General features: G+C 41.2%; 1 pseudogene across 1 annotated transcript; it reads left to right on the top strand.

Moving 5' to 3' along the window:
* Positions 1-271: 271 nt before the first annotated feature.
* LOC309601201 (stromelysin-1-like) lies at positions 272-8,305 on the top strand (annotated as a pseudogene). The gene is made up of 10 exons: positions 272-379; positions 1,182-1,423; positions 1,516-1,664; positions 2,715-2,839; positions 3,397-3,558; positions 3,684-3,840; positions 4,892-5,024; positions 5,555-5,713; positions 7,006-7,106; positions 8,205-8,305. The product of its transcript is annotated as a stromelysin-1-like (transcript).
* The last annotated feature ends 1,156 nt before the right edge of the window (positions 8,306-9,461 follow it).

The raw sequence follows: 9,461 nt of genomic DNA, 5'->3' as shown, positions 1-9,461 counted from the left end.
TCTATCAGTACCCCCAAGTCCTTCTCGGCAGGGCTGCACACAATCCCTTCATCCCCCAGCCTGTACTGATACCGGGGATTGCCCTGACCCAAGTGCAGGACCCTGCACTTGTCCTCGTTGAACCTCATGAGGTTCACACAGGCCCACCTCTCCAGCCTGTCCAGATGCCTCTGGATGGCATTCCGTCCCTCAGGCTATATACATTCACTACATAAAGGTGAAGCAGGTGTATGGCAGACTGCAAAGACGACTTTTCTAAAGGCTAGTGAAAATGAGAATAAGGAACCTCCCATTTCTCCTGTCATTATGTGCAGCACTTTCTTGTGCTTTTCCTGCAGATACAAGGCAGAAGAAAGAAGGAGGCATAGAGCTTATCCAGGTGAGGAAGGTAGACCTCTGGGGAGGAGATCTTTAGCAACTGTTGAGCATCCATTGCAGTCACTGGAACTAGTACATAGTAGCCAAGGAGCTAGTTCTGCAGATCCCAGCAGAATGAATAACGTGATTGAGTATTTCTCAAAATAGAGGGGCCTGCATTCTGTACCGTGATGACAAAGGATTCTTTAACCCTGACTCATTCCTGCTTTATTTTTTTTTAGAGAACAAATAAAACTGATGATACATTCACTTATGCGCTGATTCTACAAATAATTAAATACCTGAGTCAGTCTACATTTGATTTGTAGTTCAGGTGGAAATGTGGTTATTTATGTGACTTCTGGTATTATGAGACATAATGCTTCATAAAATAAGGATATTATTTTGTGTGAATTATTACTGTGAAAAAATGTGGGAGAATGGGATACTACTGCTGAAATTTTGTGTTCAATCATATATTTCAAACAGCTTCTGCACTGCCTGCTCTAAAGGACTCTGGGCTACCCTAGAGCACAGGGTAAGTGGAGGGTACATTACCAGAATATAATCAATTTATTCGACAAATGCTAATTTTCAATGTATTCTGAGTAAACTGCAAAATATTTATAGTGATAATATAGTGCAAAAAAAACTATCATTAAGAGAAAAATATTCATACAGGCTTTAACAAACTCTGTTACCCATGCTCCCATGGAACAGAAAGAAAAGTAGCAAAGGTACGTCTGAAGTGATGTTAGTATAATTTTTATGAGCTTCAAAAGCAAACACCATTGACTGTCCTAAAATGTTTTTTTTTTCATTAGAAGTACCTGGAAAATTACTATGGCTTCAAGAAAGATGGGGAATCTTTCATTTGGAAAAGTAATAGTCCAATGACCCAAAAAATAAAAGAAAGGCAGGAATTCTTTGGACTGGAGGTGACGGGGAAACTGGATTCTGGCACTTTGGACCTGTTACAGAAACATCGCTGTGGATTCCCTGACGTAGCTGGGTTCTCCACCTTTGCAGGAGAGCCAAAATGGGCAAAACAAGTTCTAACATACAGGTAAATTATAGTGGAATTCTTAATGTAAAGACAGTGTGTTACACAGCATAAGTTGTAAGAACACAGCTGTTTTTCTATCTTGTATTTTAAAGGATATTAAACTAAACACCAGACTTGCATCCAGCAGAGGTCAATGCAGCAATCAAAAAAGCGTTAAGTGTTTGGAGCAGTGTGACCCCACTGAAATTCATCAAGAAGGACAGAGGTGATGCAGACATAATGGTCTCCTTTGCAGCCAGAGGTAAAACTCTATGCAACCATTATGAGTTATTGCCAAGTTACCGCCTATATGGAGCAGTTGACCTGAAATGATAATGATTTCTTCTCGTAGATAGCATGTGCAAAGTTCAGTGTTTGGTTGATGGCAGAAGCAAGATCCTGGGAAGACTGTAAACAGATAGAAAAACACAGTTTGTGCTCATGGTGCTACTGCTATAATTCTTGACAATCTTTGGGGAAGGGTATAGAGGCAGATGAAGAGAAGGAGGGAGAAAATAAATGTAACAAGCTGCCTGTAGTTCACTGGATATATACCTAGTATATGATGCTCAGTGTGTGCACAAACCACAAGAGGCTTAGGGCTTGTGGGTTATACCCAGGCTCAGAGCATTATAGAGTGGGTAGCTCTAGTTACACTCCTGGGATTAGACATGTGCTTTGTGTGAGCTAAATAAGTTCTAGACAGACTCAAGGCTTATATTTTTGGCATTGCCCTCAGGGTAGGCTTACTAGCAGCCTTCCCTCTCTCATCAGCAATCATGCGCACATACGCTCTTCTGGTCGGCTCCTCTGTTCCCACCCAAACATATCCACTCAACTGGGCTATGCAGGGTGTGCAGGCACCACACATAACCTCTATGTCCTTAAATCCTTTTCTGAAGGCTACGTTCAAGGGCTTGCAGTCTTCCCGGGATGTTGCTTCTGCCATCAACACTTACATTACCAGTCAGGTTCAGGTAACCACCTGATGGCTACTGACATAGAGTTTATGAAAATTTTACCTTATGAGAAAAAAAGGAAATATATTTCAACCTAAACCACATCCTCCTCTTCCCTTGCGGCAGCAGTATGTAAATGTCCACCCATTTCTTGAGGAAACCAAGATTTCGCTCCTGAAGCATCTGTTCAAATTTTCCTAAGTTTTCCCTGTGAAAAATAGACCTTTTGGCAAATCTGTGTGGAAGGGGAACTTGAAAGTTTACAAAATCAGCAGAACAGAGAGCCCTGTGCGTGGCTGAGATCTGTTACCTCCATAACCCCCAGTCAGCTGTGTATGGGACTTGCTCCTCAGGTCACGATGACTTCATACCCTTTGATGCCCAGGAGGGTCCGTTACTCGTGCCTACTCACCTAGCAAGGATTTTGGTGGAGATGCTCACTTCAATGAGGATGAAACCTGGACCAAAAGCACAGAGGGTAGAAAATTAAGTTCTCCAAGCCCTTCCTGAAGCAATCTGTACATGAAATCAAGGGTGCAGTGTCTGTCTCCTCTCTTCCTTAAGAAGTGCTTAAAAATGGGGTTATGTGAAGGAGCACTAGGCAGCTGGTTTCCATAGCTACAAAAAGCCTCTGAGCCCTCGGGTATAGAAAGTTAAGACCCCAGCTGAACTTCTACCATGGACTGGGTGGAGATTTATTTAGGAGGAAGCTGAGGGACCTGGCAGCCCCCTTCTCCCCACTCCTCCAACCTGCTTGTCTCTCCCCACACAGTTACATCACCTGCACTGGTCCAGGGTCCTTCTCTTGCACTGGCTTCTGCAGGATCTACTGACTATTTCCTTTTACTCTACTGTAATGACTTCATTATTTTTCTTTCTGACCACGATTTCATCTCCAGCTGAATTTCCCATAATAGCTTCACGTGCTTAGGCAAGCAGTTGTGAAAGCTTCTGGCCTACCTTATGTCCTTCATGTTTTCAGGACAAATGAAAAGACACAGCTCTCCTATTATGTATTTTGTTTGTTGTTTTCAGGTACAAAGCTGTTTTATCTTGCTGCCCATGAGTTTGGCCATTCACTGGAACTTTTCCATTCCAAAGACCCCAATGCTCTGATGTACCCAGTTCATAGAAAATTTGACCCTTCAGTATTCCCTCTTCCTCAGGACAATATTAATGGCATTCAGTACCTCTATGGTAATTCACAATTATTAATCAACTAGTGCTTATAACTTCAAAGACTTTGGAATACCTTTCAATGACATTCTCGTGTACTGGAATGAGCTCTCACTTTAATTTCTTCTATAAACTGCTTCTTTTAGGACCATCTTCTAACACCCAAAATGACCAAAGGGAATCTACTGAGATAAAAGACCCAACTGAGTCAAAAGATCCTGCACTGCCAAACACCTGTGGCCCCAACTTAACTTTTGATGCTGTCACCACTTTCCATGGAGAAATAGTGTTCTTTAAAGACAAGTAAGTAAGCTTTCTGAAAGTAAAATAGCTGAGTATCATTTTTAAATTATGCCCCGCAGCATGGAAAAATAACTTTACCCAGAATATCAGCCATTCTAGGCAGGAAGGTGAGACATGGAATCAGGATAAGAGGTGGGAGGCAAAAACACAGAGGGTGATGGAGAAATGAAGAGAGATAAGTATAAGGAGGAAGATCACCTTTGAAACAGGGCTATGAATAGGAGGGGAAAAGATGGCTCCTCTGAAAACATGAGCTGTTTTCACTTTTAGGCTGTAAGCAAGTCCCAAGTGTTTGGCATCTGGGAGAGTTCAGTTTTGGCAAAAGGCACAACCAGCCCTTGGACACACGACTCATTGCTATCCTTGCTTTGAGAGAGCTGGTTTACCAGTCCTGACACAATACCTGCTTGAAGAGCCCCTGCAGTGGTGATTTAGTATAATAATAAAAGGAAAGGATAATTGATTCAGTGTTAAACTCGGACTAACTCTCCCTCTCCAGGGCATGACAGCCCAAAGTCTTGACAGGAAGGGGTAAAAGAGCTGATTCCCCTCCTTTTCATGTGGTAGGGCTGTGCTTCCCCTGCTTCAGACCTTGCTCAAGATCAACGTTAAAGTGAGTTTTGACCTCAGAATTTTGAGCCCACAAAACCAGTAAAGTGTTATTTTCCAGAAGATCCTCACGCACACTAACTGTTTCTCTAAGCTGGTGTTGGTAACCCCAGGGTGGGGTTTCATTCTCAAAACCTTACCCCATACTGGCCATGTGAGCCAGGTCTCTCTAGGCTCCCTTTCTGTGTAAGGGAAAATAATAACTGGTTTGACAAAACAGTTCATCTGACCTATTTTAGATGTCTCCAACAAGACGAGACAAATCCCACCATGGAAATAATATTCTTTCCATTGACATAGCAGGGAGCTTAGGGTGACTCACTCAGGGTACACGGCTGGGTTTAGTCAGATAAATCCTGCCCTGGTTGCCATGATGTGGTTTCATGCATTAGTGTGTGTGAACGTCTGATTTTATTTAAAACCTGTTCTATATTTACGTGAGGCTTTTTGGTGCAAGCATCCTGCAGTCAGAACAGCTGATTTTAATTTAATACCTTCGTTCTGGCCACGGCTGCCACCTGGTGCTGATGCTGCATATGACAAACCTGAAAAAGACAAAACTGTCATTTTTAAAGGTAAAATGTTGTCTTTTTATTTTCCTGTGTTGTCCTTCCAAGTAGCCTTGAGAGTTTGTGTCTGGCTTAAAAAACACTTAAGCTGTTTCTGTAGGATTACACAAGCTTTAATTTAGTCCAATAAATTGGTGTATTTCAATCACAGAGGTAACAAATACATTATCCAAGATAAAGAACGTCTCTTATTTTTTAATGTCAGTATAGAAAAGTCTTCCTGCCAAAATAAATGTCATTATTTTCCTTTTTTTTCCTGAAAATTATCTATTGCATTAAAACATGATAACACATGCTTCTTCCTAGCTGGTGGAAAACTAACATCAGTATGAAGGAAGACTGAAATTTCACTTTTCATAAAATGTGATGTGAAGAAATATTCTTGCTTTTTTTTTGGACTCTAGAACTAGTGTGTAGAACGTTTTCAAGTAACCATTATTTTCTTTCTGCATTTTTCCATTAAAAGCTTAGCTTTCATAAAAAGGATTGTGTCATTCCCAAAAGAAGATTCTGATAACATCAGCTTTTCTTGATAGGGAATGAATTCTGGCTGTGAGAGGAGATACCATACTTCCTGGATACCCCCAAAAAGCCTACACCCTGGGCTTTTCAACGGATGTTACCAAAACTGATGTTGCTTTTTATAATGGAAATGAGGGGAAAACATATTACTTCATAGAGGGCAAATTTTGGAGGTTATATTTCCTGTGCTGCTTTCCTAAATAGAGGCAGACATAATCACATGATCAATACCCTGTCATGATTTAGGATGCATTAGTCACACACTTTTGGTAATCTCTTTCAGTGTGACAACTGGCTGTGAAAAAAAATTGAAAGGGAAGTGAAACAGTGCTTTTAGCTTTCCTTTTAATTGATTTAATTATTTAAAGGTTCTTTTATGTATTTATTTATTTATTTATTTTCATTTAACTGCCTTGGGAAAAAAAGCTATCCTATAGCTCCACAAGCCAGCTCAGGAAATCAGTCAGAACCTCACTATTTATGTCAAAAACGTTTCTGTGGGGTAAGAAGGAGTATCCCACCCTTTTTCCAGTTACTGACAGATAGTTTCATAAAGTGGCTGATAAATGCCATGCACTGCAAAGAATTATCTGCTGTGCATGGTTATTATTTCCTCTTTCCAATCCAATCCCTACTGCTCAGGTTTGTGTTACAGGACATATATTTCTAACAACGGAGGGAGGTGCTCCTATAACAGAAGCAGTAGATAACCTGAACTTTTGCAGATGAATGACACAAATTCTCTCTTTTCTGCCACCACAATCCCCAAGTCATTGTACATACAGAGATAATCCTGGAATAACTATTGAGCCACATATTTGTAGTTTAAGCAGAAGATCGGACTTCCATATTTTAATTCAAACTCTCATAGCTTGAAGGACTTCAGCTGAGCAGTTTGTCTGATCATTCCATAGCTTACTGAGCAAAGGTATCAGAAGAAAAATGCTTTCAGAAGCCTTCTTATTCCAGCACTGATAGAGAAACTGCACTTCACTAAAAATGTAACACCCTGCTATAAATGACTTAAGTAAAATGACTTAAGATAACTTATAAATTAAGAAAAAAATCGTATTTTTCCTGATAAACTTTTCTTACAGAGAGGGAACATGAAAACAATCATCATACAAATCTAAATCATGTTTGAGATAAGATTATCTACTTCTCCTTCAGGTACAGTCTCTTAGAAAAAATACTTAGCAGATTTATGATGATGGTTCAAATATTAGGTATTCTTAGACATATCTTGAGCTGATGATGTAAACAGAAGCAATTCTTCCAGTGAAGTCAATAGAGTAATAATTATTTATGGCACATCATGTCTGTCTCAACGCTACCTAAATGATACTGACAGTCTTCAATGAATTCAGCTACCTATAGGTAGGTAGGAAGTAATGGGGTGAGCCAAATTAGTCATGAGTTGTTTGCAGTTTTTCATGGACACCAGGTTGTTTATCATTTTTCTCAGTTATGATAAAAGAAGTCAGTATATGAACAGGAAGCCCATACTGGTAAGAGATGCATTTCCAGGAATTAATGGGAAGATTGATGCTGTTTTTCAACATGAAAGTGAGTAACTGATCTTAATAAAATCTGTATGAAATGCTCAGGGTCATAGGGCTGAGAGTGCTTGTACAGAGAGAGGCACTTCTAAATGCTGCTCATAGCCCTCAGGATGACCAACAAGACCCTGAAATAGTCACGTAACACTTCCATGCTTCACTTTACCCCCTTGAAAAATAGTGATGATATACCTTTGGTGACAGCTTCACAGCTGGAAAGGCCAGCTCTAAGGGGCAGATTGATATATCTGTATTCATGTTGACATGCACCTCGCATCATGAAGAGCACCACTCAAGACAGTGAGGTCTCAACAACATAAGGTCTACCTGCTGTGAGCAAGGCTATCACAGCCTGGCCCTCTGACACAAAACAGCACTGCTTTAAGAATAATAATTGGCACTAGCTTCTCCTGCATGAGGGAGAATGTTACTTAGACAGGGAGATGCTGGAACAGGCTCAAGGGTATGTCCACACTGCTAAATGGCACAGCTTCCCAGTTGTCTCCTGGCTCCTCGTCTCCTGATCATCAAAACCCATGCATGTTAATTGCTTCCCACTGAATCTATCAGATTCCTCCAAAATGAGTCTTACACGTGGTGCTGGGGATCCTTAACTGCAGCCGTCACTCCCAGAGGGCAGTGTGGACCTGGCTGGCCCAGGCGGGATCTCTCATTCCCTGCATGGTATCTGGCAGCATCCCAGCAAGCTTGTACCTGCTCACACCTTGCCATGCTCTGTGCCACACTCCAGGCTGTGCAATACCCACCCACAGGTGGCTAGAAATACGCCCTTCTGGAGGGTTTCAGCACAGCCATTGTATCACAGCAGATATTTTAAACTGCAGAAACACGCAGGATGAATTTTCTGTAGGGTCACCTCATGGGAGTCATGAAGTATATTATGCAGTGTGTGCATGGCTGGTTTGCTATGGAAGGTGTTCCCATGCTGCTATGCACCATTTTGCAGAGGTTACACCTGGGAGTAGATGCTGTTGGCAATGTAAGTGTATCCAAAGTTTTTTTGAGCTCTTTCCAAATGTTGTTAAAGCATACTAATCTTTACACCTACAATATAATAATTCATCTGTTTGGTTTTTTTCCCTAGACTTCTTTTATTTCTTCCATGGAAGAAAGCAATTTGAGTTTGACCCTGGTAAGAAGAGAGTTACATGCCTTCTAAAGACAAAGTTCTGGTTTCCATGTTAAGAAAAGAAAATCTGTAATGGTGTTGGAAAGAATGCAGTGCTGTTACACTAGAAACACTTTTTCTTTTAGAAATATATAGAATGTATAGGTACTTCAGTGTTAGTCAGCAAACCTCAGCCCCTGCACAATCTGTGTTTCTGTAAATAACAGAACAGTATTTAACATGCTGATGTGTATATATGTAGGTAATTAACATCAGGATTGCTAGCTTACCAAAGAACAATGCAGTTTTTAATTGATACAAAATTGTGTCTTGTTTTATTTTTTCCACTGTCTTCTTTTCACTCTTCATGCTATACATTCCCCTACACAGAGCCCTACCAGCCAGGAGTCCGTGAGGAAGAGCATTTTTGTTTCTAGAGCTAAGATTACTTTCAATCAGCTTTAGATATTTCAAACACAGGAGCAGAGGGGCACATTGGCATGTAGGGGAGTCCCAGTCATCCCTGACCTGCCTCCGCTCCTCTCCAGCTGTCCTGGGGGAGGCCCCATGGGCTAGGGGACACCCATCACCATGTGTGACCAGGAGATGGACCCCGCCACTTCGCAGGCTGAGGGGTCACTGCCAAGGGGGAGAGGGATGAGTATCCAAGGAAAGAGCATTTGGGTATTTTATAGAACTTATTATGTTTGAAGGGGACTGTGGGAATGTGCAAAATTTATTATGGGTTGATTAGGGGAAAGACCAAAGCAGGAAAATGGAAGGATCAAGGTAGACAGGGGAGGAACATGTTTGGGAAAGCAGAGGGATAAAGTGGATGAAGGGGGTTGGTTGCATGCAAACAGGCTGCAGGTCAGTGTGCTTCTTTGGCCATGCCCTGCACATTTGGTCCTGTCTTCTCAGTATATCATATCTTATGTGTGGGTGAGCTCTTTCTACATGTGTTTGGTTCTAGCAGAACTAGAGTAAAAATGATAAGCTTTAATTACAGCACCTCCAGAAAAGGCACTAAGTAGCTCTGATTGGTGTCTGATATTGCCAAGGTCAGGGAAGCAGGTTCAAGTCTTCTAACTTGAATGTTTCTATTGAATTTAGTAGGAAATATTTCAGTGCTGTTTATTTGTTCCTTATTATTTGCCTCATGCTGTTCTTGCTTTCCGATTCTGGTTTTCCTTCACGTTTCTTGTATGGCTTTTTGAGTGGTCTCATAGCTGC

Source organism: Platalea leucorodia (genome assembly GCF_965183815.1).
Source record: "Platalea leucorodia genome assembly, chromosome: 2".
Lineage (NCBI taxonomy): Eukaryota > Metazoa > Chordata > Aves > Pelecaniformes > Threskiornithidae > Platalea > Platalea leucorodia.
The sequence above is the reverse complement of the archived record's forward strand: the minus strand, read 5'-3'. Positions and strand labels throughout refer to the sequence as shown.